Here is a 16814-nt window from a genome sequence, read left to right as displayed (position 1 = left end):
CTGGTGTGCCTGTATGCTTACAGCGCAGTATTGGGGTGGGAGTTACCCGATTTTCCAGGTGTTGTGTGTCTCAGTTCCCCTGGCTAGGAAAACGGATCCCCTTCCCCCTTGCGCTTCCAGGTGAGGCGATGCCTCGCCCTGCTTCAGCTCTCGCTGGTCAGGCTGCAGCAGCTGACCAGCACCGATTGTCCGGCACTCCCTAGTGAGATGACCCCAGTACCTCAGTTGAAAATGCAGAAATCACTGGTCTTCTGTGTCGCTCGCGCTGGGAGTTGGAGACTGGAGCTGTTCCTATTCCCATTAAATCTTTACATACAATTTAATTTTTTTTTTAACAGAAACTCTATGAATGTCAAGAACTCTGAAGAGTCTGAGATCTTACTCCACTTGCAAGCTAATAAGTTAGCCTTTTACAGTTTCATGGATACTGGCCATAAACACGAGACTTTTGGCTCAGAGACAAAAGACAGTATCTCAGTCAAAGCAATTGCAGTTGCCGGAGTAACATCATTTGTGCCAGCTCTTTGAGCCCCAGTTCCCACAGGGCAGTGCAACAAGGGCTAGGTGACATCTGCACACTCAGTGGGGTTTTATTACAAAAGAACCTCAAGTTTAAGAAACAACAAACTTTTATAAGGAAGTTTCTGGTAAACCTGTCCAACCTTTGCCCGAGAGGGAGACATCTTTATTATCCTGAACAGCAAACAAATCTTCCTTCTGCCCCAGAGAAAGGCCGTATTTTTTAACTTCCAATTCTGTTTGCTATACAAACATTCTTAAAAAGATAATCCAGAATGAAAACTGCTAGTGCTTTTGCTCAAAAGATGTGCAGAACTGTGAGACACCTGTGGAGAATTATCTCCCAAGATGAGATAGGGAATCTTAAGCCCTATTTTATGGATGAGGAAACCACGTTTTAGAAAATTTAAGAATCACGTCTCATATCAAACAGCTTGTAAGCAGCAATGCCATAATGTGACCTCATGCTGTAACTCTCTGGGCCTTTTCACTTAGTCATGCTGCTTCTTCCATCTTTACTGCTCATTGCTAATAAATTGCTTGTTGCCTGGCCCTAGTCTCCTTCTCAATTATATAATACACATTTATGAGTCAGAAATTGTTTCTAAATTAGCTGAAGACCAATCATCAAGAATTTACTGCTTTTGATTGTTTTGAACCGTTTTTAAGTGTCAGTGTTATTTCTTAAACAAATGAGTAAGATCATCTCATGTAACCAACCTAAACAGAGACCTAAATAAACCATCTCATGTCTGTGTAACAATAAAGAATTCTGCCTTTGGTGTTAAAAGTACACTGATTTCCTTGAAATATTTTTTTTTAAAGGCAGACATTTGATTTTATTCCAATTAGAACTGAAGCTTACAAGTGTTAATCTACCGATGTCACAAGACCCAGGGTTCACACTGGGGAGGACTTTTGACACATGTATTTGTAGTAATTTTCATGTAAAATATAACAGAGTGTTTTGGAGAGAAAAATGTGCCTGGATTACTTCAGCAACATAATTGACTGTTTTTATGTGTGTCATGGCATTTCTTAAAACTTTGGCTGGGATTGTGGCATTTCACATCACAGAAAAGGAAATAAAGCTGTATTGTAGTTTGCTTACATCGGTACCTAGAAAAAAAAATTCAATTTCAAAGGAGCAAGAGTTTTCCTTTTGGAAACCAGGGGTCTGGGTAACGTTTTCATTTCCTGTCTCTTTGACTTGCAGTGCTCCCTTTCAAAAAGTTCTGAATACAGAAAGCAGAACTTGCCTCCAGCACAAACCAGAGCCACTTTTATTATTGTTGTTGTTTCAGGGCTCCTGGATCTCATGCTGAACCTTAAAATCCTATTCGCAGCTCAGCTGCCAGCAAGCTGTGAGTGGAGCAGTGAAAAGTGGAAGAAATAAGAGGCTTCACCATGTAATCAGTAGTTCCCTACTGAAACCATATGTCATGCATAGAATCCAGGAGACTTGAGAAGTCTTGAAAAACTGAAATGCCACTAGTGCACCTAATAAGAATTAGTGATGGGCAAGTGCCTGTCATAGGGGTTAGAAAAATAGAAATAAGCAAAAGAACAACTGTCATTGGCTAAGAAAAGTGACAATTATACTCTATGGATTTAATCATTAAGTGACTGCAACTTCTATCTGTAAAATGACTCTTGACGCTATTACCTCCTTAGTGCTTCATGCTAAATTGACAAACACCATTTCTAATAATATAGCTCCATGTCTTGGTAACAATAAAATAACTATCATAACTATGAGAGTGAAATGTTTTCTCTCTGACCAACCATGATTTTTGAAAGGTAAAAATATCATGGTGGTTAAGCACAAAATGTTTGGAACAAGAGAGCCAGGATTAAATCCTCACCCTAATTCTTCCAGATGGAAAATATATTTTTTTCTTTCTCTGAGCCACAATTCCTCATCTATAAAATGAGAATGATGATAATTACTTCTAGTTTTGTCATAATTAAGAAAACAGCGGCCGGGCGCGGTGGCTCAAGCCTGTAATCCCAGCACTTTGGGAGGCCGAGACGGGCGGATCATGAGGTCAGGAGATCGAGACCATCCTGGCTAATACGGTGAAACCCCGTCTCTACTAAAAAATACAAAAAACTAGCCGGGCGACGAGGTGGGCGCCTGTAGTCCCCGCTTCTCGGGAGGTTGAGACAGGAGAATGGCGTGATCCCGGGAGGCGGAGCTTGCAGTGAGCTGAGATCCGGCCACTGCACTCCAGCCTGGGCGGCAGAGCAAGACTCCGTCTCAAAAAAAAAAAAAAAAAAAAAAGAAAACAGCATGTTCAGCATTATATAAGGTCAGGCACACAGAAACATTCGATAAAAAGTGTTATTAATAATTATAGGAGTAGCAAAACTATTTTTAAATGTGACATTTGAAAATTTCCTCAATAGAATGACAAACTAATATATTTAAGCTACTTATACTCAGTATATAGTGTTAGTTACAATATCAGAACTTATTCAGTCATATTTTGTACATAATAGAGGCATAACATACTTCTTACTCTCATCTAAAGACAAATTAGTGTGAATTTGAATTGACTTACTAGACATTTGTACCTACTTGTAGCCCTACAATTTATCTTTTTTTTTTTTTTTTTTTTTTTTTTTTTTTTTTTGAGACGGAGTCTCGCTGTGTCCCCCAGGCTGGAGTGCAGTGGCCGGATCTCAGCTCACTGCAAGCTCTGCCTCCCGGGTTTTACGCCATTCTCCTGCTTCAGCCTCCCGAGTAGCTGGGACTACAAGTGCCCGCCACCTCGCCCGGCTAATTTTTTTCTTTTTGTATTTTTTAGTAGAGACGGGGTTTCACCGGGTTAGCCAGGATGGTCTTGATCTCCTGCCTTGTGATTCCCGCCCTGTCTCGGCCTCCCAAAGTGCTGGGATCAAAAGGCTTGAGCCCCACCGCGGCCCGGCCAGCAATTTATCCTTTATTTTATTTTTAGGGGCAAACTTTTAAAAAATGTGTGGGGCACATACAAAATTATTTTTATAAATTCTATATTTTGAAAAACTATGGTTATGATATCCTCATGTAAAGTGAAAATTATATTTTATTTTCACAAATGATATAATTTTAAAATTAAATTTGATTTCATATTATGGATAAGATTGAAAATACAATCAAAATATGTAATCTTAGTTAAAATATTAATCTTAATCTTTTTGAATTGTAACTGCTTATGTTTGCCAACATTTATATACATTCATAAATGTAAAAAGTTCACTCACACCTATATTTTACAGAAATTTATATAAAACAGACAAGTATTCAAAATACACACCTACATATATATTTGGATTTTTGTGAAACTGAAACTACACTTCAGGCAATTTAAACCTCTAATTGAATTGTGTATGAAAGAGTTATTTTGGAAAAGCTATTATTGGGATTTTAGAACTCATTTTCTCTTTGAAATAGTGCTATGAATTGTGCTGAAACTCCCTGATCAGCTCCAAGGGGTCTTTTAACTTATCATGTTTTTAAAATACTGTGTTAGCCGAACCATTCTGAATATATGTGACCACTGTATACCAATTTTTGATAGGGAAATACTTCTCAATTCCCCGCTTTAGACATGAAAACATATTCTTTTTTTCCTGTCTTTTGCCTGTGGCTATGGTTCCTATGGTTGGAAATCACTGGAGGCTGAGGTGAATTATTATATTATAATCATGTCATATATATCCTACATATTTTATACATTATATTAGAAATATTATCTAATATTTTATTATAGCTTTAAGTTTTTGTGTATTTATATAGTCATACATTGCTTAATGACAGGGTTATGTTTTTATAACTGCGTCATTAGGTGATTTCTTGGTTGTGTGAACATCATAGAGTGTACTTCCACCAAACTAGATGGTGTAGCCTACTACACACCTAGGTTATATTGTATAGCCTATTGCTCCTAAGCTACAAACCTGTATAGCATGTTACTGTATTGAATATTGTAGGCAATTGTGACATATGGTACATATTTGTGTATCTAAACAGAAAAGATGCCATAAAAGTATGGTAAACAAGATAAAAAATGGTACACCTGTATCTGTCCCTTACAATGAATGGAACTTGCAGGACTGGAGTTGCTCTGGATGAGTCATTCAGTGTGAGATAAGTGAAAGTAAAGGCCTAAGATATTACTTTATACTACTATGGACTTTATAAACACTGTACACTTAGGCTTCACTAAATTTATTAAAAGTTCTTTTTATCTTCAATAATAAATTGACCTTAGCTTACTGTAGCTTTTGTACTTAAAGTTTTAATTTTTTTCACCTTTTGACTCTTTTGTAATAAATACTGAGATTAAAACACAAGCACATTGTATAGATGTACAGACATATTTTCTTTCTTTGTTCCTCATTCTATAAGCTTTTTTCTATTTTAACATTTTCACTTTTAGACTTTTTTGTTAAAAACTAAGACACAAACACACACATTAGCCTAGGCCTCCACAGGGTCAGGTTCATCAGTATCATCCATATCACTGTCTTCTACCTCAACATCTTGTCCTGCTGGAAGGTCTTCAGGGGCAAGCATGCATGGAGCTGTTATCTCCTATGATAACAATGCCTTCTTCTGGAATTCTTCCTGAAGAACTTGCCTGTGGTTATTTTACAGGTAACTTTCTTTTTGTTTAATAACAAGTATAGTATAATAAATACATAAACCAGTAACATATTAATTTATTATCATTGTCAAGTATTATGTACTGCAGTGGCCCCCAACCTTTTCAGCACCAGGGACTGGTTTTGTGGAAGCCATTTCTTTTTCCATGGACTGGGGTTGGGGAGATGGTTTGGGGATGATTTAATTGCATTGCATTTATTGTGCACTTCATTTGTATTATTATTAAATTGTAATATATAACGAAATAATTATACAACTCACCATAATATAAAATCAGTGGGAGCCCTGTGCTTGTTTTCCTGCAACTAGACAGTCCTATCTGGGAGTGATGGGAGACAGTTACAGATCATCAGGCATTAGATTCTCATAAGGAGTGCACAACCTAGATCCCTCACATGCACAGTTCACAATAGAGTTCACACTTCTATGAGAATCTAATGCTGCCACGGATCTGACAGGAGGTGGAGCTCAGGCAGTAACGAGAGTTATGGGGAGCGGCCATAAATACAGATGAAACTTTGTTCACTTGCCTGCTGTTGACCTCCTACTGTGTGGCCACAGACCATTCCATCTGAGTTAACCTTCAAAACTTCATAGACAGCCGTTATCTCTTCCAGTCATTCATAAGAATGCAGCAAAGATTCATGAAACACAATCACCTCAAATCACATCCAAGCCCTTTATACATGTAGATGCTTGGAGCCAAAGAGGAATGATGTAAATATTATGTTGTTTCAGAAAAAATTTTTTTCAGCATTCTATCCTAGCCTTGTGAATAAGATGGCAAAGTGTGGCCTGAATAAGAGATCTGTGATGTGGATTCACAGAAGTGTGAACAGCCAGGTTTATTAAATGATGATAAGTGGTCTGGTTTCTGCCTAAATATAAGTGCTACCTGTAGTATTGTGCCATCTCCCAGTATTTGTCAAGAGTTGTATCAATAAGTTGAGTGAAACACACAGTACCAAATTTACAGATGAAAAAAAAAAAAAGAGGTCAAAAGATCTCTGACAAAATTCATGTTCCAAACTACCTTGGAAATAAATTAAAAAAAAAAAAAAAGTTAAATTTGAGGTAGAATAATTGTAAATTTTCTCATTGAAAATTTAGTAAATAGCTTTTAGGAGTTATAAATTGGGAATCCCACTTCCTGGCATTACAGGCAAAAAACAATCTAATGATTTTAGTTGATCAATCAATATGTGATGAGTGTCATTCCAGATTAGGCTGTACCTTTCTCCTCCATGCCTACAGCACCCTCGGCATGTGTCCTTAGGAGCCACTTCGTGGTCCATTACATCATATGACACTTGAGGAAAAGACTGTGTTTTATTTATTTTTGTAACCACATTTCTTAGTCCACCTATTACATGACAGGTTCTCAATGGATTATTGTAATGAATGAATCAGAATTTATGAGGTGGCTAATAAAATACTAAGTATATCTTAGGCCACTTTAATATTCAATAAAATTTTTTTTATGAACAAAACATTTTAACATAGAATTCACCAAATATGCATTTAAGGTGCAAAGATCAGAATGGCAAAAGGGTTAAAATTATATTTTATGAGAAGAAAAAAATACAGAGAAAGGTGCTGATAAGAAGAAAAACATTCTCAGATATTTTAAGGATCCTTTCGCAGAGTAGATAGACAGATTTATGTTATCTACAGAGGTCAGAGTAGTGTATTGTGAGCACATGAGTGATCTACTGCAGCCTCATGTGGGAATTTGGAATGATGCAATGGTGTAAAAATAAAACATACTGCCTCAGAGGTGGTCAATTTTTGTTTATTAGAAGTATTTAAGTGGATGACATTTGTCAGGATGCAGCTCAGGGAATTTCTCAGAGTGTACAGATTGCAAACACTTTTTCAGCTCTATGCTACCTGTTCTTTTTGTTTGCAGTAGTTCTCAGCAAGAACCATATCTTCTTCAAGATGTTAGATGTTCAATGAATGCTGGTTGAATAAAAAAACTGGAGTGTCCTCTGGAATAACTTCCTGTCAGCAAAAGGATTTCAGTTTCATGGATTTCTTTCTCCTTCTTCTTCTGCTTGTGCTTCTCTTCACCCACTCTTCCACCTTCTTTTGCTTCTCCTTTGTTGTTTCAGTGGTGGTGGTTGTGGCAATGGTGCTGCTGCTCCTGCTCCTCCTGCTGCTGCTGTTTCTGCCCCTGCTTCTTTTTCTCCTTCCTCTTCTCCCTCCTTCCTCTTCCTCCTCCTTCTCTTTCCCTTCCTCTTCTTCTTCATGTAAAAGATCAGCTCAGATGAGAAATAATACCTAATGTTTTCTTTTAGGCAGATAGTTTTAAATATTAGTTCCATTAGATCATGTTCTACATTATTTTTCTATCAGTATGCATACCTTGTAAGACAAGCTATCTAGCCAAAATGTTCAATCCATCAAAGCCTACAGGTTGCAAGTGTTGGTATTTCTAAGGGAAGAAACAAGACCATTTGGAGATAGTAATGCAAGCCTATGAAACCTCAGGTATTGCAGAAAATATTTTCAACAAAAGAACAAAGAATAGCTGATTATAAAATAGAATGTGCATTCTTGAAACACATTAAAATATTGTTAATGTAATTATGATAATATGCACTCTATGTGAATAAAATCACCAGATCTGATTTTCCTGATTCATCCATATGGCTGTGAAATAATGAAATAAACTACTTTTTACTTCTTTTGAAACTACATGATTCAAGATCATGTGTAGCTGTGTTGCCTAGTAAGACAACCAATAGCCACATATGATTATTGAGTGTTTGAAATGTGGCTATCCTCAATTGTGATGCATTCCTAGTGTAAAATACACATAGAGATTTAAGGACTTAGTGTTAACAAAGGAATATAAAATATTGCCTTACTACTTTAATATATTGATGATAAGTTGAAATGATAATATTTGGAATCCATTGGGTTAAAGAAAATGTGTTATAAAAATTATTTTTACTTGTTTCTTTTCACTTTCTTTAATGTAGCTACAAAAGGGGCTTAAAACTAAAGATGTGGCTTACATTGTATTTCCTTTTGGGTTATCCTGCTCTATAATGAAGTGAAATAAAATCTTCACAGAATCCTTGTTTTGCAACTGGGTGGAACTTAGTTTGATCATCCATAAAATAGTGAACATTCAGGGATGTTAGAATAAAATTAGTAGCTAAAATGGGAGTAGGTTCAGTTTACATATACATTTACAGGGCTCTTTTCAACACACATTAAGTATATGTCCAAATCTTCTGATGCATGTAGACATGACCTTTGACTCCTCATAATTAAAAAATGTATGTCTTGCTCAAATATATCTGAATGCCTTTTTCAATTATTTTCGTTGCAATAATTTAAATTTAAACTCTATTATAAAATTCAGTAGTGAGTTCGTCAAATTCTTATTTCATGAAAATGGTATAAACAAACTATTTTTTTCTCCTCCATAAAGATTATTTCAACATCAACATTTCCATAAGAAGTCACAAAACATGGTGTATATTACTCCAAATCAAGAGGCTTCGCTGTGTTTGCCATCCACTCTCTTTCTCTATGTTTTCCTCCAACAAAAACAACAACAGAAATGCCTACTGGCACCAGGAATTCTCCGTTCAGCCATTGGCAATCAGGTCTTGCAAAAAAAGGGGACATTAAACAGAAACTGCCAAATGTCAGTATGTAAACTATGCAGATAATTTCCACCAAGCGAAGACTAGACTTTATAGAATGGCAGTTACCATTCCATGTCCTCTTGTCTTCAGTCTTTATTTCCCTATTCCCTTCCCAACGTGTTCTTTCATAGCTTGAGTACAATTTATAAATATTGCATGATATTTGATTCCATCTGTAGTACTTGAGAACAAAAGTTTGAATGAGATCCTGAGGGCCTAGATTTTTTTTTTTTTAAATAGCAACAGTAAAACAATAATAGAGCCATTCTGCCACCTTAGGAAACAGCTTGAAGGAAAAAGGACTATGAAGATGATTTTACCGGTTATATAACAGGGCCATAAGGAATGATAACTTCATAAATTATTCCGTGAGTATTGCTAAAATTCTTCAGAGTTAGACATTTTAGTGAGTCTACAGTTAACTAGACAAAAGGACATGAAAGTTGGGGCAAATACCTGAATATTTTAGGTGTTTTGGAAACTTACGCTGTAATCTCAGTGTATATGCATGAAACCTGTAAAGAAAAATTTCTGTATAAAAGATTAACTCTCCCTTTTGCTTGGTTTATACACAAGGTATAAGAAACTGCCTTGGGTATATTAACTTTAGCCAAAAATAGCCACTAGGCATTAAATAGTATCCCAAAATGCCCTAAAAATCATTGTTGGGCAAAATAATTTTGTGATTCATTTACATTTAAAAATAATGGTCATTGGTTTCTTGATGTAATTTAATATGTATCTGTAGACAAAATAGTGCATTTTTAAATTATTTTAAAAATGTACAATAATACTGATTTGACACAATTAAACAAAACTCTTGTTCAAGTAAGTAGTTTTCAAAAGGATTCACTTTAGCTTTGGGTATCTTCTATATAGTCTAGGGGAAGTGGATATATTCCAAATCTATTGTTCTTTTTCTCTAATTTGATTGTGCATATATATATTAAATATATATATTTATTAATTTGTTTTTCCCTCTATGAAGATTCCAGAAGTATAATTTGATTGTTTAAATTTTCAGGAAAGATAAATGGTATCTCTATGAATGGATAAAATATTTAAACAGAATAGCTGTCTGCTGTTGAAAAATTATTGCATTTCTATCAACAAGCTGCTCTCATACTCTAGGAGACTTCTTGTTGTCAGTGTATTTTAATTAGAGTGTACTATATGAAGTCACAAAAGCCCCTTCATAAAAACACACAGAATGTCAGCAAGATAGCCAACTTGAAGCCCTTAGCACTGTCTCCCTCACAAAAACAACCAGAACAAAGAAACTACATTTCAATGACAACAACTGAGAGAGAATTTTGGAGTGAATCAGATGAATACCAGAAACCCTGATGAGCATAGAAACTTGGGATGATCATATAGACAATGGACGGAAATGTGAGGCTTCTATCACCCCAGCCCCCACTGCGATCAACTGGGAACCAGGAGGAACTTCTCCCTGTAGTAAGGAGGTATGCAAGACCAACCCCTTGGACACCTATAAACCTCACCACTGGGGACCCTTGCAGTCTTCACAGGCACTAAGTCAAGCTGAGGGAGTTACCTGGCATCCACATGGCTGTGCTCCCTCCAAGAAGGAGCCAACACTGTGTCCTACCCCTGTGGCCTGTGTGCCTATTGCACTATGACATCTTGGAAGTGACACTATGGCCAGAGTATATAGCCATGACTTTCTTTTTTCCAAGGCTAAGCTGCCACTAAACCTCCCCAGACTTATGGCCTGACATCCCCAAGCTGAGCTGTGATCAGCCGTTACAGCCTTTTCCATGGGGCCAATTAGAAGTGGAGCCCCTCAACCTACCCCTTGCCCTCCCCAACTTAGGCCATGGCTGAAGTGGTAGGGGGTCCATGGGAAAATAATACTTTGGCCACTCAAAGCAGTCATACCACCCCAATACGTAAGTTGAAGCAGCACGCTGCATTCCAAAAAACAGTGCCTTGCCTACTCAGAATAATTGCACACCCAAAATAAGCTGAACTGTTGCCGGGCATCCCGGGAAATCATGCCTGCACTTCACAGAAAAGTCATGCCCCACAAGTTTGAGCGAAAGTGGGTCATTGACCCCTAGGGAACTGGTGACGTGGTCAAACTGAGCAGCTGGCCACTCCAGGGATGTGCTGACATAATGCGGTGGAGCTGAGATATGTCATGCTATAGGTCAAACATTTCTAATGTTCTGCTTCCTTTGAGGTGGACTAGCTTCTTAGAGGCTGAGCTGCTGAGAGACCCCAGTCCCCAGGTAGTGGAGTCACCAGTGAGCTGTTCCCTGATCTCCCAGGGTGCAAACAATAGTTGTTCTCTGCCAACTTGGATTACTTGCTACCATTGAATTTGGTTTTACAGAGGACGAAATACTGCTGAGCCCCACCATGCCAGGATCTACAGTCACTGAAACACAGTGCTTCAACCCCTAGAACCTGAATTGCTACTGAACCCTATTGGATCAGGTTCAGGAATTGCAGCCCTATCCCGGTCCTCAGGTCCAAACTTCCAGAGCACCCCTTCTTCCTTGAAGTCAGGCCAGTGCTGTTCTTTTGCCCTCAGGGGTACATTCAGAGCTACAACCTATCTCCTGGTTGCTAGAGGATCCCTCAGAGTGGCAGATCTTGGTTTTTGGGCAATCAACATTCCACCCTGCCCACAGAGAGTTAGCCTGTACCCCAAGACTCAGGTGCCATGATAGCCTCATGAAACTCTGAGCCTAGAAGCTTGGCCCCTCAGCTGCTGTCAGCACGTGCACCTGGAACTCAGCACTGCTGTAGCTGCTTGTAGATTGTGTCAGACCTGATACTAGGAAGGACCACTTGGATAAGTCTCCCAATTGTGGAGAAAATGATAATAGTAGGCCCCTAAAAGCCCTTGAAACCTAGGACATTAACAACTTACGTTGCCGCTGCAACTGCCACAAACTTCAACAGCTTAAGCCAATGAGGCACCTAAAATGATTGTGGACAATAAACACAACTGAAGAAGCTGTACAGAGACTATACCACTGCATATATCCAGAAGAATTATTGCACCTTTCCCAACCACCATATAAAACCCAACTACAGGTGAACGTTGTTTCCTGCAAAAGCTACTATAGAAAGTTTGGAAGTGGTGGTTGTTTCACCAGATACACAGATGGCAGCACAGAGACACAAGCAAGATGAAAGAACAAGGAAATGTGACAACATTAAGGAACATAATAGCTCTCTAGTAACAGACCCCGATGAAAAAGAAATCAATGAAGTGTCAGAAAAATAATTCAAAATAATGATCTTGAGGAAACTAAATGTGATGCAAGAAAATACAGATAGGTAATGTAACAAAACAGGAGAACAATGATATGAATGAAAAATTCATGAAAGAGATAGAAATAATAAATAACCCAGAAATCCTGCTGCTGATAAACTCAATGAATGACATAAAACAAAATAGAGATTCCCACAGCAGACTTGATCAAGCAGAGAAAAGAATCTTGAACTTGAAGATGGATTTTGGAAATTAGAGAAAAAAAGGACATAAGAATGAAAAGGAGTGGAGAATGCCTACAAGACTTAAGGGATGCCGTTAAGCAAACAAATATTCACATTATGGGCATTTTCAGAAAGGGAAGAGAAGAAAATACATAGAAAACCTATTTAATGAAATAAAAGCTGAAAACTCCTCAAGTCTGGGGAAGATTATAGACATCTAGATCAACAAACTGCAAAGGTTCTGAAATAGAATCAACTCCAAGGTCCTCCCTAAGGCATGTTATAGTCAAATTGTGAAAAGACAAAGACAAAGAGAGGATCCTAAAAGCAGCAAAAGTGTGAAGTCACATATAAAGGCATCCCTATTAGACTAACACCAGATATGTATGCAGAAACCTAGAAGCCAGCAGAAAATGTCTATATTTAGATTGTCAAAAGAAAAAAATAAAACAAAAATCTGGCAGAAATACCCTTCAGAAGTAAGAGAGAAATTAAATCTTACCCAGACAAAAACCAGAGGGAATACACCACTAACTCAGCCTTACAGAAAATATTCAAGGGAGTCCTCTGTCTGAAGGTGAAAAGGCAGTAATTATTATCATGAACACTTGCAAAATAGAAAACTTACTGGTTAAGAGCAGATACATAAAAAAGAAAGAAAAAATAATTAAACCTTATCACTACAGAATACCACTAAGTTATACTCAATGATAAACAATAATAGAGGAAAACAGGAAAAATGTTATATAAAAGAACCAGAAAACAATTAACAAAATGATAGTAGTAAGTCCTCATATATCAAGAATAATCTTGAATGTAAATAAATATATTAAATTCCCCACTTAAAAAGTATAGTCTAGTGGAATGGGTGAAAACATTAACTCAACTATACATATATGCTGCCTACAAAAAATGTATTTCATCTGTAAAGACATGTATAGATTGAAAGTGAAGGGATGAGAAAAGATATTCCTTGCAAACAGAAAACAAAACAAGCAGGAGAGTCTATATGTATACCAGATAAAACAGACTTTAAGTCAAGAATTGTAATAAGAAACAAAGACGGGCATTATATAGTGAAAATTTAATTATGTAAGAATATATAATAATTGTAAATATATATTCATCCAATACTGGAGCACTCAGATACATAAAGTAAATATTATTAGATTTAAAGGAAGAGATAGACTTCAATATAAAACTAGTTGGAGGCATCAACACTCTATTTTTTTCAACACTAGACAAATCATTCAACAAAGAAACATTATATTTAAACTGGGCTTTAGATCAAATAGATCAAACAGACATTTATAGTACATTGCCTCAAACTCTTTTTTGGAAGAGTTTCACTCTTCCACTGGATTTCAAAATATACTATAAAGCTATAGTAACCAAAACAACGTAATATTCTGTAGAAACAGACACATAGACCAGTGGAATTGCTTTACATATGAGGTACATAATACCATTAGATTGAGAGCCCAGAAACAAATTCATGTATTTACAGCTAACTGATTTTTGACAGAGCCACCAAGAACATTTATTGGAGAAAAAACAGTCTTCTCAATAAACAGGACTGGAAAAATTGAATATTCATATGTGGAAAGAAGAAACTAGACTCTTGTCTCTCACTATATACAAAATTAAAGAATTAAATGTAAGACCTGAAACTATAAATCTATGAGGAAAGTACATAGGGGAAATGCTTCAGTACATTGGTCTGGACAAAAATTTAATCACTAAGACCTCAAAAGCATAGCCAGCAAAAGCAAAAGTAGACAAATGGAATTATATCAAACTATAAATCTTCTGCACAGCAAATAAAACAATCAATAGAGTGAGAAGACAACATGCATAACGGGAGAACATATTTGCAAATTATATATCTGGCAAGAGATTAATAGCCAGAAAATACAAGGAACTCAAATGAATCAACAATAAAAATCCCAAATAATCTGATTTAAAAAATGGGCAAAAGAGCTGAATAGATATTTCCTTTCTATAATACTTGAAAATTTCAGCTGTTAAGTAATCACTCAATGTGGATGTTAAAAGACCATTGGGAAAACCCAGAATTTTATGTCCAGCTTTCTAAATGTGATCCCTTAGACAGCAAAATAGAAAACTAGGTCCTCTCTAGCTTGAATAGAAAGAAATATAAATAAGAAATTATCAAATATGACTTTTGCTAAAACATATATAATTGGAACATTTTATTTATGGTCATACCTCTAATTCATAGTTGTACCAGCAAATGAAGCCAAATGACTTTCTGTAACTAAATAATTCATGACATTGCATTCTTCCCAGGAACAAATAATTTATTTCATTGTTGGATTGTCTCAGTGTGATGCCTAGGCAGGTTGGAATTGTAGTCTATGACTAATGGAATTCTAGTTCAAGAGCAAACATTTCAGTTCCTCTGAATTCCTTTAAGAACCCTTTCTCTGTTATTGAAAATACTCAGGAACAATAGATAAAATATATAAAATTATATAAAAATGTACAGCTGTCAAAAATAAATAGAGAATGAAGTGGACTAAAGAAAGGAGCACCATCATTAGTAATTTGGGGCTAAAGTCACATGACCAGTGAAATGCTACAAATAGGATACAATGACAGAGAAGATAGAGCTCAGTTTCTGGAGTGGCATAAGAGTGAGAGCCCTCTGCAGAAAAGCTAATAGTTGAAAAAAAATAATTCCTCTGTAGATGATGGATGAAATAGCTTATTCTCTTTGCCTGCTACTGTAGGTAGAAAAAATCTCATCTTGCCCAAATCTACCAATTGAGACTTAACAGCCCAGCAGAAACTCAAGCACATCCGCTAATAGAAAGCCTATTTCAGAAGCAAGCTGCTTGCAGGGGTGGGAGGGTGTGGGGGTAAGCAGTCTTTTAGTGGTGCAATGGTGCCAGAAGGAGTAGTACACAAATAAGAAAACACCCACACACACAAATTCCTAAGCACAAATTATAAAACACACAAAGAAACTTTAATATCTGTTAGCAGCATTTTGAAAGAACTCAGAAGACTCAGTCAACAGGCATTGTCAGACACAAGAAAATAAAGACTCTAGAACAATACAAATAAAATTTAAAAAATAAAAGAATGCATTCTGAATTTTTCAAGAAATCAAGAAAACTAGCATTCAGGAACAAAATAAAGACAATATAAACAAGAACAGGCCAGATATAAAATAAACCAACTCTAAATTTTGAAACTAAAAATAGTCAATGAAATAAACAATCTGATAAACAGAAAATGCTACTATTGATTCAGAGTCACTTAATAAATTGTGAAATAATTATGAGAAAATCTATGAGAATGCAATGTAGGGAGATAAGAGATGAAATAGAGCAGAAGTTAAAAAACATAGAGAACAGAAGGAAAAACTCTCTGGAGTTTTGAAAAAAGAAAAAGAAAAAAGTAATAAAGGAGCTGGATGATCAAAAGCTAGTTGCTAAGAATGTTTCTAGAATATAAGAGATTGAACTTACATTGAAGTAGCCCTACTGTGTCCCAGGGGAGAGTAAGAATAAATTCATTTATTGGTGAAAAATATATAAAAAATGAAAACTACTAGAAAAGAAAAACAAACTGCTTGAAGCAAACGGAAATTAGATGTATAAAAGCCTTGTCATCAGCAGCATAAGCCAGTAGAAGACTAGAGAGATGTATTCCAAATTCTGGAGTTCATATAAGATAACCTAGAAATCTAAATCCAAAAAGGATCTGATTCAGTCATGAAATTCTAGAGGTTCCCATTAAAATCAAGCCCAAGTAAAATGATTGCACTCATCATTATAATTCTAACTTTAATCTTTATCCTTTACATTTTGCAACCTTTTTCTGTAAAAGTACAGCTAGTAAATATTTTAGACATCATAAGCCATACAGTCTTTGTTGCAACTACTCAGCATTGCTATTGTAGCACTAAAGAAGCCATAGGCTGTATGTAAATAAATGAGCATGGCTGTATTCCAATAAAACCTTATTTATAAAAATAGGTGGAGAGCTGGATTTAGCCAGTTTGCTAATTTGATTCAAAGATAATAACCAAGTGCAAACGATAATGGGGAAATCTTCACTTACTCCAGCCAAAAAAAAAAAAAATTAAAATATCCTAGAGTAAATGTGAAATATCTAGGATCTCTATAAAGAAAATGACAAAATCTAGCTAAGAAACTTAAGAGAATTACACATATACACAGATATACAACATTACTCTATGTGAAGACTCAGAATCCACTCATTTTATCCCCCTATTCATCAATATATCTCCCTATCAAATAAAAATTGCAGGCTTACTAAGATTTTGGCAGTCTAGAATATGAGAATAGACAAAGCTTCTCTTCTTATACAACTTATTATGTTGTGTCCAAAACATTTGATCCTATTTGTTATATGAGAATATGAAATTACAGATGTGATAAGAGTTTTACATATGAGGTACATAATACCATTAGATTGTATACTGGAGGAAGGGTTGCTTAGTAGGTGAGACC

Source organism: Rhinopithecus bieti, unplaced genomic scaffold (genome assembly GCF_001698545.2).
Source record: "Rhinopithecus bieti isolate Rb0 unplaced genomic scaffold, ASM169854v2 scaffold_25209, whole genome shotgun sequence".
NCBI classification, from domain to species: domain Eukaryota; kingdom Metazoa; phylum Chordata; class Mammalia; order Primates; family Cercopithecidae; genus Rhinopithecus; species Rhinopithecus bieti.
This window is presented reverse-complemented; position numbering follows the sequence as displayed.